Source organism: Eptatretus burgeri, chromosome 13 (genome assembly GCF_056783735.1).
Source record: "Eptatretus burgeri isolate ZD-2024b chromosome 13, Ebu_testis_v1, whole genome shotgun sequence".
NCBI lineage: Eukaryota > Metazoa > Chordata > Myxini > Myxiniformes > Myxinidae > Eptatretus > Eptatretus burgeri.
Genome location: NC_140973.1, coordinates 83,881,349 through 83,898,848, shown reverse-complemented (window position 1 = coordinate 83,898,848; position 17,500 = coordinate 83,881,349). Strand labels below are relative to the sequence as shown.

Genomic DNA, 17,500 nt, shown 5'->3' with positions numbered 1-17,500 from the left:
GACATCGTACAAAAAGCACACTTATTTTCCATGAGGAGTACTTGTCATGTGCCAAATTTCAATTTTTTCCATTGGGTGGTTTTAGAGATACAGAGGTCCAAAGTTTTTCCTTTTTCCCAACATGGCTGCCACACCTCGTGAGCCATGACGTCATAACTATCATTAAACAGTCTCCATGAGTAATCACTCGGATCTGAATCCAAACCTTAACCAAAATCGAATTGGCTTATTATTGTCACATAACCAACTCAACCACCTAGTTTTGTCACCACTCGTCCATAACCTTTTGAGATATTGTGCTACATATCATTTTTGGCCCGATATCTCAATGGTGAAGAATCACTTTAAAAATTCTCGAATCTGGATCCGTACTGGATCTTCACCAAAATCGAAGCAATTAGTCCTTGCCATACACCCAACATTTCCACCAAGTTTCATCCGAATCCATCAACAACTTTTTGAGATATCATGCAATATCTTTTTTAGACCCATTTCTCAATGGCGAAGAATCAGTTAAAAAAGAAATAATTCTCGAATCCAGATCTGGCGATATCACGAGGCGGGCAGGTCCATGTCCTTCTGGGTATCTGTGTGTGTGTCTGTCTGTGGGCCCGTCTGTCAGTTGAAATCGTTAAGTGCTTGCTCTTTGTACATTGCATTTCTTTATAGTCGGATAATTCTGCTCTTATGTGTTCCTTCCCCACCTATTGTAAATAAATACCCATGTGTTAAATATATCAGCTCGTTTTTGTGTTTTCTTCATTGGTTTAACACGGTGCGTGTTGGGGGAATTAAAGAAGGCCATTGATGCCATAGTTGTGTGCATTTGGGACCGGCGGAAGCTCGGTGACAATCCGCTCGGGTCACGCACGGATCGAGCACGCATACGGCTCATCCCATACGAGTGCCGTCGAGGATGTGAATACTCTGCAGCTCACCACGTGGGTCTCTAGGTATTTTGAAGTTTGGCAAATAACCCTGTCCCACGTGGTGGAATTATTGACGATTCACGGTCCTGTAAGGGACCCATACCTTCTGGAGTTTTCCGAAAGGTACGATCTAGATTCCAGGTGTTCGGCAGAGTCGACCCTACTGCTCCACCTAGCAGTCGTGCTCGCAACCGATCCCCGGCCTGCAACAATATTTTGTGTTTGGCCCTATTAATGGTGAAGAATCACTTGAAAATTTTTGGATCCAGGTTCGAATCTTCACCAAAATTAAACATTGCTGTCCTTGGCCAGTCATCTATATACACAAAAATTTTCAGAATGATTGCTTGAAAACTGTGGCCAAAAATCATGTGACAAACACACAAATAGACAGAGAGACAGACAGAAACAGACAAACGCGACAGACCAATATACAATACTTAGCAAAGGAAAAAAAATTGCCAACAAACAGATCCAAATGCAATACCCTCTCCTCTGGCGAGGGTAATAAATCCATTAGAAGGCAAGAAAGCATCTTTCAGCCATCTGCTTTCCCTGTGTGATTGCCGTCGATTTGGGCTCATTTTGGCGACCCTGGGGAACGGTAAAGTAATACTGAATGCAGTGCATTGAAAAAGACCACTTTGAACATCCGTCAGGATGAAACCAAACAACTTCCCAGATTTGGAGCGGACGCTCTAATCATTACACTACCAAGTCTGGTTTGCCTAATATATGAGAGATCAAAACATACAAGTCAGTGGAAGATGTGAAAAAACAATGAAAACACAGTCTTTTGAAAACAAGTAAAAAAGACACGAAATGTCATATCCCCCCGTTGTTTTTATGATTTTGCTGTATGGAGTTAAAGGGCTAGCCCATCTTTATGTACAACTAAAAAAGGCCACCAGAATACCAGTCGGCCATCTTTGATCAGAGCACAAAGTAAAGTTAGATGGAAGTGTATGCCATCATATACTGTGCTTGCGCCAAGTTTGAACAAAATCGGAGCATGCACAGCTGTGAAATAGTTGGGGACACACTTAAGTAACAAAATGGACACCAGTCAGCCATCTTGGATCTGATCTAAAAAAATAAAAAAAAATGACATGCAGATGGAAGCCATCATTTGTGATCTGTGTGCCAAGTTTGAACATCATCGGTAAATGCATGTCTGAGAAATGGTTCAGGATGTGTTCAACATCGGGTTTTTTACAACTACAATGGCCGCCAATCTACCAGTCGGCCATCTTTGATCAGAGTGCAAAGTAAAGTTGTATGGAAGTGTATATCATCATCTACTGTGCTTGTGCTAATTTTAAATAAAATGGCCACCAGGCCATCTTCAATCTGATCTCAAAAAAAAAAAAATGACCTGCAGATGTAAGCCATCATTCGTGATCTGTGTGTCAACTTTTAACAACATCGGTAAATGCATGTCTGAGAAATGGTTAAGGACGTGTTCGACAACGGGTTTTTTTCAACTAAAATGGCCGACAGTCAGACATCTTGGATATGATCTCAAAAAAATATTCTGTGCTTAAGTAAGCTATCATTCCTTATCTGTGTGTCAAGTTTGAACAAGATTGGTAAATGCATGTCTGAGAAATGGTTGAGGACGTGTTCGACATCGGGTTTTTTACAACTTAAATGGCCGTCAGTCGGCCATCTTGGATCTGATGTTGAAAATGAATGACGTGCTTATGTATACCATCATGTGGTGTCCTTTTGGCAAATATGAATAAAATCGGTCTATGCATGTCCGAGATATGTTTGCGGATGCACACACGCACGCACACACGCACAGATACAAAAATCGAGACCAAATCCATCAGCCCCCGTTCGGATTCAGTCCAATGGGGGCTAATAAATGTGATAATGATAATGATGTGAAAACCATGTCAATATGAATGCATTATTTTTGACTAAAAGGCTGTTCTTTCATTTTTCATTTGAAATTAAAGCTCCATTCAAAAATGAAAACACCAACTCGTATACCTGTCCATGACGAAAGATTCAGATCATGAGTTTGACAAGGACCTCAGGTCCTTAGCCTTTAAGCTGAGCAGAAATACGAGTTGATGGGATACATCTTCATTTTCAAATGAGGTTCGACCCAACGGAAACCACTTTTCCAGAATTAGCCCTAATATAATATGAAATAAAGGGAGGACAATGCCTTAAAAACATTCTCATATCAGTCAGAGCATTGGTATTTTGATTTGCACAATATTTATAACTCACATGAACAAAAAACATTGACAATAGCAGTTGGACAAATCTTATTAAGAAAAGAAAATCTTGCAAAAGCAATCGATTGGATAATTACATAAAAATGGCTTTAATGCAAAAGCATCTTACCACTGGATGTAAATAAATGCATTTTGGTAAAATCGATTAAGTTGAACAAATAGATATTGTTGCACGCTTGGTGGTCATAATCACCCATGTGATGTCAACATCATCCTACGTTGTTGAAAATACTCCGTGAAATTACAATCGACGGTGAAAGTAAAATGTTGATCATCACCTAGACATGTGTGCAACTCGGGCGAAACGATTTTTTATGGTGAAATGTCGTTGAAATAGATATCATCAAAAATAATCGACATCACCTGCCCCCCCCCCTTCTGCCCCCTCCACCCCAATGGTGTGTTTATGTGAACTATAAAAACCTGCTGGTTCCAGGAGTGGCTTGGGATGGGGGGGGGGAGGGGAGTTCACATCAAGGGGGGCAGATCCAGTTTCCATATAAATAACACCCAACATTAATAATTTAATTCTCATTTTATTATTTCCAGCTTTTGTGTCAACCTGATGGCAAAGTCCACCACCTGGGCTTGGTGGATTTTACATGCGGAGACATGAGGAAAATTGGAATTTTTCCCACTTTCAAATGAAATTTCACTTTGATTGAGCTCTCCAGAGATTGTTAGATAGAATTTTATTCGGTACTTCATGCCAGCAATCGAGATGCATGCACACTGACGCTCGTGCGAAGCACCTACGAGTGACGTGAGCAGAGCATTGGCCATGCTCGTGCTCTGGGTATAGAAGTGAAAAGTGCATTCCTTGTTGATCAAATTTCCTTTTTCTGTTTTTAGTTTTTTTACTACTTTTCGTAATTACGCTGAGAGAATTAAATCTGTGGAGAATCGCATACACAAAAACAGACAATGGAGTGAATATTTTATTTATTTACGAGCAGAGGTACCCATTATTTCCCGGTGCGGTTCTGTTTTTGTAAAAAAAAAATATATATATATATATATATATATATATATATATACATATATATACACAATGTCAAGGCTCGTATAAGAGTGAACACACAGAACGTATAACAAGGGGGGGCAGGAAAGAAGAGGGACGGGAGAGGGAAGTACAAAACAGTGGGGAATAGACACATGAAGAGATCTGTGGAAGGGAGAGGGATGGGGGCGGGGTACACGGCGTAAACAAGATGGACATTACAGGAACTTTCAGGAAGGAAAGCAGGGAATTTGAAGGAGGTGGGTTTGGAGTGAATTAACGGGGGTAGAAAAGATCATAATTTAGGATGGGGGAAGATAAGAGATGGTGGTGAACAGCTATATTGAAGACTGGGAGGGAAGAATGGATTGAAGAGTGTGTGGGAGTTTGTTCCAAAGCTGGGGAAAAAAGAGGAATGAAAGAATGAAGGTGAGCAGTGATTCTTGATTTTGGTAGTTTTACCAGAAGGGGGTTGCTGGCGGACCTTGAGCGCCCTGCAGAAATATGAGCAGGACAGCTAGTAGACAGAGCAGGAGAGGGGGGGGCTGGAGAGGAGACGGTGGAAGACAGAAAGACCACTGACCTGCCTGCGGTGAGAGTGAGAGACCCAAAGACTCAGCCTCATCGCGGGAGATACCAATGATCCTAAATGCCTTGGTTTCCACAGCGTATAGCCAAGCTCGGTGTGAGGCAGGAGCACCAGCCCAGAGGGGAGATCAGTACTCCATTAGGCTGTGGACAAATGCTTTGTTTTTCAATTTTATTTTGCCTAAAACACTCCTGGCACTCACTGGATGAACCTCTGAAAGATTGACGAAGATCTGCTTGACCATCTCTGAGAAAACTGGTAAAACATGCACGCACGCACGCACGCACGCACACAATGATCTCTCTTACTGTATAGATTCAATCTAATCTTGACTTATTTCTGTGATTTACTCTATTCCGTGTTTTTTTTCCCCGTGTCAGATTCAGTTTTCTGGTTAAAAACACCGATTTTGTGAATTCCATCCATCAATCATAGATAATCACTGGCTCTACATACTCACCTTTCAGCTGTCTATTTTGGGTTTCATTCCCGACCTGACTATAAACTGTAATTCTAGTGTTCAGAGCCAGGACATCAATCAGTTCAGTGCACTTGATAGGGGGCGCTTGGCTGGCTGTCCAGTCTGCTGATATTTGCTGATGTTAGTCCAGTCTGCTGAAAGATGTCATGGTGTCCTTGAAAATATGAGGCCATCGTGTACCAGAACCCTGAGAAAATTCGAAAAGACTGCCCAAGTCAACATGAATGTCAGGCTTGGTTATGTTAACCCCATGTGCTGTAGGAGTTGGTGATTCCAATTTATGGGACATTGTGTAAGATTATGATGATATAGGGTTCACATAACTGGTACTCAGGTACTCATGTGCGGTAAAAAAAAAATACTAAATGTGAACTTCAAAGATACTCTGAAAGCTCGAAAGCATACTTGCACAACAGAGGCTTTTGATGGAAGGTTTTCTCAGCTTGTGTCGATTAGATTGTTCCATGATAATTCTGATATACTGTACTGCACTGTGATTTCAAAATATAAGTGCGCAAAATTAAGTTTATAAATGATAACATTATAATTTACAAGTTATATTATAACTTATAAGATTTAAAAAAAAAAAAAAAAGATCAAAGGACAAGACATGAGCAAAGAGGTGGAAGAGGTTTTCTTAGCTGGTGTAGGTAAGATTGCTCCATGATAATTCCGATCACTGACAAACTGTGATGTTAAAATTAAGTTTATAAATGATAACATTATAATTTACAAGTTATATTGTACGTTTATAACTTATAAGATAAAAAAGACCGAAGGAGAACGAGCAAACAAGGAGGAAGAAGAGGAGGTTCAGGAGCGTCTGTAATGAAAAAGAGTGGCTTGAGAGTGCCTTGTCTGGAGCGGACGTCCGAAGAGAGCATGCAAAGCCGAGAGGCACTTGAAGAATCAGAGTGGGGCTTGGGAAAGTAGACGAGCACACTCGAACCTGACTTTTTTGTTTGTTTGAGTCCCAACCCGTTTCTGGTGGAACTCATTGGCGAACGAAATTTAAAATAAATTGTGTGAACCCCTGGATATAGTCCTAGGTTTGTATAGCTGAGAGATAACATGCTTATTTATGCAACTGTTTAATGCCACTTAATGTGCTAATTGAATAAGATCCAAATATCAACTGCTATCTTGGTGCTTCACAGGCAAGTTGGTATTGAATCATGAAGTGTGCCATTTTTTGGAAGGGATGTTTATCAGGTTCTCCTGCCTGCAAGAGATAATTTATAAACATAAAAAGCAATGCCTTTAGAAAAGAGTAGACCAATGAGTGCTGACACTTTTGCCAAATTGTAAATTCCTGCTGTCTTGCAGGCAATGCATCAGTAGCAGAGGCACGCTCAAGTAATGATCCAACCAGCAGAACAAGTTTATTCCCGAATCTTGGTGAAATAGTCCCTCCCTATATACATAGATACATTAATAATTATTAATAAACTGAAGCAATACTTTTACAAAATGAATGGTTATGCAGGTGATACAATTTTATTTGTTTTTGAGAAATATTAATTTAGAAAGATAAAGGCTTCGAGATTAAATTTGATGGGTCTTTGTAAATTAAAACAATTCACAATTTTCACAATGGACACGTGACTGATGATGTGCATCAATTCCAGGCAGGGCAGCTGTGTGTTGTAGAAGCAATCATGCTTCTGCCTGATGGAATCTCCTTTGTTGTCCATCTCAATTTCATCTCACAATCACTAACTTTTCATTGTCACAACTTATTTATCACTTTAGAATTGTCAAATAACTTCCATAAATCGAAGCAGAGGTCTTGTTTCATTTAATCGTTTGTGCCATTTCTTGAATAGTTTTGATTGTATTTTCTACAGAGTCTACGGCTTGTCGAGGAGTTTCAACACACATCACTCTCACACACACAAATGGTTGCATATCGGCCGTATAGGACATATTGTAAGGATCTGCATGTGATTGCACAGAAAGGCTGGTGATGAAACTTGAAGCTCTCATGAGCCATCCATAGAAAAAGGTGGTAATCCCAAAGTGGTATGATACCCGAAGGAAACAAATGGTACCGAGATGCCGGGAAGAGATGGGGGAGGGAGGAGGATGACGTGAGAAAAAAAAAGTGTGTTGAAAATAAAACATGAAATATTGTAACACAGGCTCCGCACGGAAATGCTTTGGCTGTGCATTCGCGAATCCGAGCAGAAGGGATACGCACTGAAAAAAGAAATAGCCTGCACCTCCTCTTATGAAGAAAAAGGCTGTCTCACACAGAGATAGGAATCCGCATGCAGTCAAAAGACTGATGAAGTGCTACCTGTTTTTGGGAAAATAAAAGATCAAGCTCCACAGAAGAATATAAAGAAGGAAAATTGGAGCAAGAAGGAGAAATAAATTATCCTTCAATGCCGGGTCTATTCGGCACCTTTGGGGGATGAAAGGTAGGAAAAACGATTCGTGGAACAGCTGGGGAAAACAAAACTGACAACAGCATTAGAGACAGTCCCGTTGTATAAATTTGCCAGGATTGTGTCGACAGCACATAGGTCACTAGATAGAAAACTAATAAAAGAGATAACGGGCAAAGCCAGAGAAAAGCGGCAGAAGATTTGAGGAGAATGGAAGTTGAAGGGTCACTGGGAGGTGCACAGAGGGAGAGTGAGGATCTGACTGTGAGGACACGGAGAGAGGCTATGCTGCAAAACCAGTGCTTGGAACATGGTGAGGCATTGGAGAACCAGCAGCGGGGATGACAAGTAATGGAGGAATGGGATAAGGAACCACTGCTGGGAGAGAAATAGACTGGACTCATCAACATGGACCGAGAAACACTTTCACCAGCAGGGAGGGAGGGGGCACTAAGGAGGAGAGAGGTGGAGAGTGATGGACAAGAAGAAGAGGGCCAACAACAGAACGAAGGAGAGGACGATAAAGTGTAGTGAGGGGCAGATAATGATGTGCAGGAAGAGCAGGGAGAATGGCAGAATGAGAGAAAGGAAGAAAAGGAAGATGAAGAACAGCATGAACGAGAGGAAGAGCTGGCCAACAAAATATAGATGAGATTGATACCACTCAGAGAAAGACCACAACTCCAGAAGACACATGGTTGATTGGTTTGCATTCGCGGGGACAATCGTCTGGGTGGCAGACAGACGGTTGTTCATTGCAGATTATGTGGTTTTTCCATGCGAGACATAATCCGTGGCTGATGCTACATATGTATGTATGCATGCATGCATGCATGTATATATATATATATATATATATATAGATATATATATATATATATATATATATATATATATATATATATATATATATATATAGATATATATATAGATATATATATATATATATATATATATATATATATATATATATATATATATATATATATATGATTGACCCCTACCATGCTCCTCTAGCCAAAGTAGCTGCATAAAGCAACCCAAGAAAACTTACGCAAGGTAAGTGCGAAGCACTGTTTCGAACCCTTCCCAGAGTTCCTCAACAACTATAAAGACATTCATACACAGTACACCCACAACAATCCCAATGCTATACACTCCTCTCGGCTACTGGACTGGTTTCATAACCTATTGGCAAATCATCAGCGACAGCTGAGACAGCAATGCATACCAATGAGGCTCTCAAGCATGTACCACATGCAAACGTCAAAAGCATGTACCCTCCATTCATAGGTGAGAGATGTAGGTGGGTCTTTCTTTATTTATATATTGATTGCTTTTGTGAGTTCACTCTGTGAAGCCATGAATCGTTGCTACATGAAAGACCACGTATCAAGCGAGCTCCACGACATTGCGGCTGTTCTTTCCGGCAGCGAGAGGAGTGCGAAGTCAGGTTTTTTTTTTACTGTCCTGAAACGGTCTGTGTTCAGATTCTTGTTTCAGAGCAACTGCTTCACCACATGATTCAGTGTACCATGGGTGGGAAGAAGGGTAGGATAATTGAAGATGAGATGAGATGAATTTGTGTGTGAGAGACAGCAGTTTTCTGTGGAGGAATTCCTGGGGTGCATTAACATCAGGGGCAGTAAATATGGGAGACCAGTCCTGAAGAGAGTTGACTATTACGTTATCAATTTGAAATGATTTTTTTTTCTCAACTTTTCTCACTCTCATCCAATCTTACCTTCCCTCCATTCTTCTTGCCCTCCTCACAACCTCACAACCACACAACCCCCCCCCCCCCATAAATTAAGCCATCACATTATTACACAGCTATGCTTTTCTTCATACTTTTAACCAATCATCCGTCCACCTTGGAAGCTCAGCTTTGGATTCAGAAATGGAACCTGATTTTCAGTGAGTTCAGGCACGAGGTGGTTAACCCCTACATTCCAGTCACCTCAACCAAACCAGAAATGTCTCACACCACTCCACAAACTCCCTCCCACCTCAATTACCCACACAACTGAATCTGCTCAAGATAAGGTTGAATGTCTTAACTCAGTGTTTACCTTGAAAGCTCATGTATCCAACCTATTGCTCTCCATCACAATCTTATCCCCTGAAACTAAGTACTTCTTAAACAGTGAAACTTTTTCTTTTTTTTTTAAACCCTGGAACATAAATAAAGTTCTGGCTAGCCTATTAACTGTACCTTGGCAATGGGTTTTGTCGACTCATAAAATCCTCTAATCTCCTCTTCCAATATAGGCTAGAGTGCCTCCAAAGCGTTATCTTGGACCCAGTGCTGTTCTTCTTTACATAAATATATCTTTGATGCTCTGGAGAACCCTCCTTTCTTCTTTTATCAAGGCCCTGGGCTGTTGTTCAATGGAGTAATGCCCTCCCCTGTAGGCTGGTGTCCAATATATTGACACCTGTCTTTCTGATGCTATGAAATCCAAAGCTCTCAATATATCATTGGCATCTTCCACAAAGCAGAAGCACAAAACCTGCCATTCTCTTGTTGCAGACACGTTTGGTGGCCATTCTAAAAGTAAAAATAAATTACCTCTCCTTCACTCTTTTTATTTCATTACACCTCCCTTAATGGTCCTTCAAGGTTGCACGTATGGAAAATAAAATAAAATAATAACGATAAGAGGTAAAACTTATTATGCCAGGACGATTTAATAAAATAATCTTTAAATCTTTTGGCAAGGAGAATTGTCTCATTGAACCTTGAGTTCGGGCAACAGCTTTAAGCCTTACCTAGTTTGTATAAACATGAGTCTTATTATCTCTGACTTATTGTGTTGCAAAGTTAGTTTGAATAAATACGAGTTTCATCAAGTCTGCGTTCTCATTGTACTGCAAAATGTGTATACACACGAGTCTCATTGACTCTGTCTTCTCATTGTATTTCAAAGTTATATCTTATTTCGATTGTAAAACAGGCGTCTCATCAGCCTGCTGAAGCTATGGACTTCTCATTATGTTGCAAAGCAATACCTTACCTGTTTAAACAGATGCTCCACCGGCCTGCTGAGGTCGTGCTTACGTAAATGAAAGTTTCTCTGTGTACGCATGCGCTGAAGCAAGGCACGCATTCCTTCACTGCTTCATCTTGTTACTCACATGTTTTATTACGTATAGAATTGTTTTTCTCTTTGCTTTGAATGACTTTTGTTAAACAGAACTTTCTTGTAGTCTGGTATTAACTAACCAGGACCTTTTGAAGCTTTGACCCATCCATATTTCCAATCATATAAAAGACCATGTATCCTGTCTCAGTCAAAGATCTGCTTGTACACTTGAGACAAGCCTTTCTCTCCACACGTGTGTTTATACAATAAACTATCTTTTTTTTCTTTATTGTTTTTTTCAATTTTTTGTATACGCTGTCGAGGCTCATGACTTCTCATTGTGTTGCTAAGCTCCACCTTATCTATTTAAACAGATGCTCCACCAGCCTGCTGAGGTCATGCTTATGTAAATGAAAGTTTCTCTGTGCATGCATGCCTTGAAGCAAGGCACGCATTCCTTCACCGCTTTATCTTGTTACTCTAATTGTATCTACAGACATGACAAGTAAATAGGCACCTTAAATTTCTTCATTTCATCTATATAACGCAGTTTTACTCAGTACTAATATTTGACGATTTATTTGCAGAAAAGAGTTCCTGGGTCTTGTACAACAATCAACTACGTATCGAACTCAGAGAGCACACAAACTTTCCAATTTTCAAAGCGGACGAATTATTGGCCATTCAGAAGGTGGAGTTAGCCAGCATCAGATAGCTCAGAACCTTGGCATTTCACTTTCTACGGTCAATTGTGCAATTCACCAACGAAGGCAAGGAATCCACAGCTTCCCATTCTGGTCGACCGAGGCCCTCAGAAAGGAGTATCTGGGCTGTCAAGCAGTCCATTGAGAAAACTCCCTGTTGCAAGGTAGCAGATGTTGCAGAGGAGGTCTAGGTTAGCTCAAGAACTGCCATGCGGTACCTTCATCAACTCGGCTACTATAGAAGAGCAGCTCGGAGAAAACCTCTTCTTCGACCAGCCAACATTCAAAAGAGAAAGAAGTGTGCTGATGAGATGGCCAACAGACCCTTGGAGTTTTGGCAAACTCATTTTTTCAGACGAGTCCCAATTTGCTCAATTTTCTGACAGTGGGTGCGTAATGAGTCTGGAGACTTCCCAGTCAAGAGTATTTTTTTGAACCGATTGTAGCCAACTGTCAAACACGGTGGTTTTTCAGTGATGGTGTGGGGAGCAATCTGGAGCACTGGTCGGTCAGAGCTTGTGGAGTGTATTGACATCAACACTATGACACACATTTCTATCCTTGAGGATGGACATCTCCCTGTCTTCTCCACTGGTCAGATGGTCAACAAGCTCAAATGAGCTAAGATCCTCGTTCTCTTAATGATGATGTTATAAAAACGAATATGACATCATTGTGATGTACCAGGTTTGCGATAAATTATCTGTGCTAATGCCCAGCTTGATTCCCACAAACAAAATTCAAACAGCTTGCCTAGTTTCGGAGATAATTTTGTAGGCGATTTCCATTAGCGGAGATATTTTGACGTCATAACTTTTGTTCTAGAAGGAATTTTCAAAATCGGACATCGTTACAGTCTGCGCAGGGTATTTTTACATATATACGCCAAGTTTCGATGAAGTTTTGATGAAAACTGTAGGCTGTGAAACAAAAAAGTCCACAAGAAGAAGATGAAGAACAACAACGTGAGTAAGACTTAGAGATCCTCCACGAGGATCTAAAAACAACACTGTTCATGGAAGATGGAGCTCCGTGCCACACTGCAAAAAAGACAAAAGAATGGCAGGACAGAAATGGGATCAAGCGACTTCCATGGCCAAGTCAGTCTCCTGACATGAATCCCATTAAACACCTCTGGGCCATGTTGGATCGAGCTGTGCAGAAAAAAATCCAGGAAACCAACATCATGGGCAGAATTGCTAAACCTTTTGCATGAAACCTGGGCAGAAATCCCACAATAGAAAATTTCCAAACTTGTTAGTTCGATGTCTGAAAGAGTAAAAGCGTTGAAATAAGCAAATGGAAAAGTCTACCAAATACTAGTACATGTATTAAAAATGGATAAAATGTACTTCAAATGTTCAATAAATAAATTCTTTTAAAATCTTGGTGTCTATTTACTTCTGTCATGTCTGTGTATTCGATTATAAAGTGTTTTCTGCTTTGTGTAAATTTCCACCACACAGACGTGTTCTCCCAGCATCCCCTTTCTTGTGAAACTCCCAAAAATCCAAGCTCAATGCTCACCTTCACTACTTGTTCCCCTCTTCTCCCAATTGCAGAACCTCATTCATCAGTCGATTCAATCAAAATCTTCCCTTCAGGGCTTCAAGTTGGCAATACACCAATGTCAGAGATCTTCCTCAATATCTCGCCTTTGATCTTTTCTCTCTTCTTTAAACCTAATTAACCCTCCTTTTTTACAAGCTTATATTCTGTTATGGTTTTGGAAATGTACCCCAAGGTAAGAGCATACATGGACATGCAGGAGACCCTAGGATTAGTTATTTCTTTAATCATTGTGTAGATAGACCTTTGCCCGTCATCTAGGGGTTTGGGGGTGAGGGGGGCATGCCTTGAGGTTAGTTTGTATTTCCCCAGTTTTATGTCTCCCCCCCCCCGCTCCTTTAAATATTTCCTCCTTCACCACATCAGATGTGGAACGATGAGGAAGAGGATCACAAGAGGCGTGGTGGAAAATGTGAGTTCCTGTGAGGAGAAAGGGGCTTGGAGCCAGTCCTCTTCCTTATCAGAGAAAGCAATATCCTGGTTGGAGGAAAAGAACAAGAGTGTGCAGTGGGAGTTGCATCAGAGCTTGTCCTTGTCCTGGTCCAAAAAGCTTGTCCGGTGAGGGCAGAGGGATGGGCAGAGTATGGGCAGAGTGTGTGCAGAGTGTGTGCAGAGTGTGTGCAGAGTATGATGCAGAGCTTAAGCAGCTTGAGGGGACAGAACACACAGAAACAGTGCTCCTGTGAACTTTGCATGGTAGAAACAGAGCTGGGATGCCAGAGAGGACTTGCCTACAGGGTCTGAATGCCTCAGAGATATAGCTGCATATCCCATCACTCTGCATCTTCCCTCGACTGTCCATCTTCCCCATCCTCCCACCCCCATTCCCCAGTATATTCCCCTGTAAATACTCACTTTTAAATTATTGCTTGTGTGTGTAAATAAATAATTGTTGGTTGTTCTTTCCTTTATCGGTCTGACACAGTGTACAAGTATAGTTAGGCGGGAAGTTGTACCCCACCCGATTTGCTCTGTGAGCCGGTGCTGCACCTATCCGTTCCGCTCGGCAGAAGATCACCAAGTGCGGCATCGAGGGCATGGTCTCCAGTGAGGTTGCTGGGACAATAGAAAATCATGGAAACATGAAAGCATAACCCTGCTAGGCCGGTAGTCTAAAGGCGCGGTCACACCTTGACGTTTTAGCCAGCGATGGCAACGTGTTAAAATGTATGTAAAACGCTGGCTTACGTTGAACTTTTGATGTTTTTTTTTAAAGATTCGGACGTATTCATAGCGACTTGGTCTTATGTGTAACGAATTGGTAACTACACAGAACGTTTCGTTGTGTTATAGATAACTTATACCAACGAATGCTGAACCTGTTGTCGGCCTACACAACCGATGCCCAACGATAGTCTAACTCAGGCATAGCGCGTTGCACGCATCGCCGACGATGTCGTGACGTAGCCTATTAAAAAGCTGACGCACAACGATTCGAATCATAACTGCCGTAGAAATGGAAGGGTCAAAATCGCGGTCACACCTTGGCGATCTTGCCAGCGTATGCCGACGTAACAAAAAGTGTGTCTAAAACGTTGGGACACGTCGAATACGGTATGGGTAAGTTTGGTATACGTGAGTAGAACGCTAAATATGCTATCATAAGTCGTAGTAAGTAGAGTACGTCAAGAAATTTTGAACATGTTCAAAATTTTACGACGTACTCGGCGTATGACACACGTTCGCATGCGATGGGGATAAGTTTTACACACGATATGTGGACGCTTACACACTTCCACAAAGGCTACTTATAAGCTACTCATAAGTCGAAACACGTCGCGGTAATGTCTTTTTTACGCGAAACTTATTTCTAACTTATGTTTGACGTGCTTTGAACCAATTCTTTACGTAGTCCCAACACACATCGACGTATGTAGACGTATTCCAATGACGTCTTCCGGTCGACAAAAAAAAAAAAAAAATGAATGTGTTTCTCGCTTACAACTGCCATATAAAGACGTGTTCCCAGCGGTTTTGGGAATTGGTGTATAAAAATGGTGCTCATAAAAGGGGAACCCAACAGTGTTTTCGAGTCCTTTTTGAGTCGAAGTCCATGTCAGCAGTAACAGTATCAGTATTACTATTAGTATTAGTATTAGTAGTAGTTTGTTCATGTTGGCAGTAGTAGGTGGGTGTGAGGGGGAGGGTGTGGGTTATGATGGATCGTCCTTGCGTCCGCGTGTCCACGGGTAGGTTCATAGGCTGCCACTCAACGATTTAAATGGCTGCATCTCCACTATTGAAAGTAGACGCTTGCGCTCAACAATTGGATTTTTTTTACACTCAACGACTTTGAAATGGTACCACTCAGCTAGTTTCATTGTTTACAATGAACGATTTAAATTGCTGTCACTCGCCTTTGTTGTTTTTTTTTTTTTTTTTGACGCTGGGGTTTGGAAATTTGAAGCGTTTCTTCTGAACGTGTTAAAACGCTCAAACTCGACTATTTTAAATAGACGCTGCCGATAGACAATTGGAATCATAGCCAAGCGAGACATCGAAGTGTGAACATCCTCGTCATGCCGAAGAAAAGTTTGAAGAATGCTGCAAATAAGTGTCCTGGCCATGGCCGTGGACGCTGACGCAAGGACGATCCATTATACCGACGTCTTTCAGCCTATGAGTAACTTAAAAGTAACGTCTGTCGATGTGTGTCAACGATCGCGTAACGTGCCAACAACATGTTAATCATAGGTTAGAAATAAGTTTCGGGTACGCTAAACATTATATCGGCGTGTCTCAACTTATGATTAACTTACAAGTAGCATGTGTTGACGTCTGTCAACGATCGCAGACCGTGCCTACAACTTGTGGCCAGCGTAGCGGAACGTCTGAGTCATACGCCGGCATACGTCGTGAAATTTCAAGCATGAAAAAATTTGAGGACAACCGAAAAGTACAACGTTTAAAGCCAACGTACAACGACTTATGGCAACGTACTACGACGTATGCCAGCGTGCTCTTAATGTTATCAAAACTTACCCATAACGTATTCAACGTTTGCCAGCGTTTTAGAAAAAAAATTCAAAAATCGGCATACGTTGGCTAAAACGTCAAGGTGTGACCGGGCCTTAAGTCAAGCAGCTACGGCTGTGTAAGAACTACAGCCCAATGGACTGCGGAGTTATCTGTGGCCGGTGGCCTCAGAAGCAGGTGTTTGGGAGAAATTCAAGTGCTTCCCCTCATAGCGAGCCCCGGAAAGTAACAATACTTTTCCCCTATTCTCCCTCCTCCTCATCCTCTTCCTTTATCGCTTTGTTACATCCACTTGTTGTCCTAATGCCCCAAACTCAATGCATTACCTTCTACCCTGTCACTTCAATTTTCCATAAGCTAGACTTTGTCCCACAAATTTTTATTTCAAAACCCTGCACTCTCTACTTCAATTATTGATGACTTGTCAAATTTCATGAAATCTGCTCATCTATTCTGGAGAGAAATTGCTTCTAAGAGATTATTAGATTGATGTTGTTGATCTCCATGCTCCACTTTCAAAGACATTTCTTCAACTGGTGGGTATTTTCAATCCACAGCAATAGATACCGTCTCATCCATGTTCCTAGTCACACTGTAGATCTCGTCCTAACCTGTGATTTGATACTGATCGGTATTGGTACATGTCTGACACGTTTGCTAATCAGTTTCGCATCAAGCAAAGCTGCCCTTATTGTCACATTCAATTTTTCTGTTTGTCTGTCTGTCTGTTCCCTTATATCTTGTGCATCTTTGTAGGGCCATGAAGCATTGTGGGGCCACCAAACTTGGCAGACATAATGGGGCCCCCTTTGTATTGTGGAGGGTGGAGGGGTGGTGTTTGTGGGGAGGGGAGAGATCTTTGTCATAGCTTGAGTAATTGCCACCAAATCTGGTAGGGATAGTGTGGGCTCCATGGTTGCTTTATGATGAAAAAAAAATGAAGTTATTAGTGTTAACAGATTTTGATATTAAAAGTGTGGATGAGGAATTGGGGAAAGGTCATCTATCGAACTGCTTTAATTGATCACATTTTCATCCTCACCATCTCATACTTTGTTCTGTTTGAATCACTTCGTACCTGTCAGTCAAATAAATCTTCAGTAACTGAAAGAAAACAATTCGCCAGGCACTTTGCAGCAAATACTGGTGTGACACACAGGTTCATGGCTCCAAAACAGTTAAGAGTTGATAGTTGAAGGTTTCCTAATCTTCATTGTGTGTATGTTGCAATCTCAGAATTACGTGGCTGAGTTATTCATGTGAATTTAACTTGTCTTCTCATATACTTGTTCATACCATACCTATGTAATTCCTGACTGCATTACTATACTGTTTAGGTCCGAGAAACTAGTCTGATTTAATCAATGCCAACATGGTACTGAGCATTGGACTGGCAAATTGATCAATATCAATCAAATACGCAACACAAGTGTATCGTCTTGTCATAGCTTTTGATTGGGCCTTCACAACAATGATTATCGTGGTTTTTTTGTTAATTTTTTACTGCCCAAACATTCCTTCATG

General features: G+C 41.2%; 1 protein-coding gene across 2 annotated transcripts in view; it reads right to left on the bottom strand.

The window, feature by feature from the left end:
- The window catches only part of LOC147014933 (neurobeachin-like), a 247,027-nt gene that overhangs the window by 47,008 nt on the left and 182,519 nt on the right, over positions 1-17,500 (bottom strand). The window lies entirely within an intron of this gene.